This window comes from Coffea eugenioides, chromosome 11, assembly GCF_003713205.1.
Source record: "Coffea eugenioides isolate CCC68of chromosome 11, Ceug_1.0, whole genome shotgun sequence".
NCBI classification, from domain to species: domain Eukaryota; kingdom Viridiplantae; phylum Streptophyta; class Magnoliopsida; order Gentianales; family Rubiaceae; genus Coffea; species Coffea eugenioides.
This window is the reverse complement of record NC_040045.1, coordinates 31,345,843-31,346,088: the sequence shown is the minus strand read 5'-3', so window position 1 is coordinate 31,346,088 and position 246 is coordinate 31,345,843.

Genomic DNA, 246 nt, shown 5'->3' with positions numbered 1-246 from the left:
TTGATAGGGTGCATTTTAGTTTTAGTGGGTATTTTGGGCATTATTGCACAACTAATTGACTAAATACTTTCATTAATTGGGTGGATTCTACTGATATTTTGTTTTGATGCTAATTGCAGGAAAGGACGCTGAAAAGTACTTAAAATCAAAACTTAGAAGATTTGTCGCTGTGGGGTCCGCTTGAGAAGCTGAAGAAACCTAATTGTAATAGATTTTATTTTAATATATTTCTAGGGAGTCTGGCTG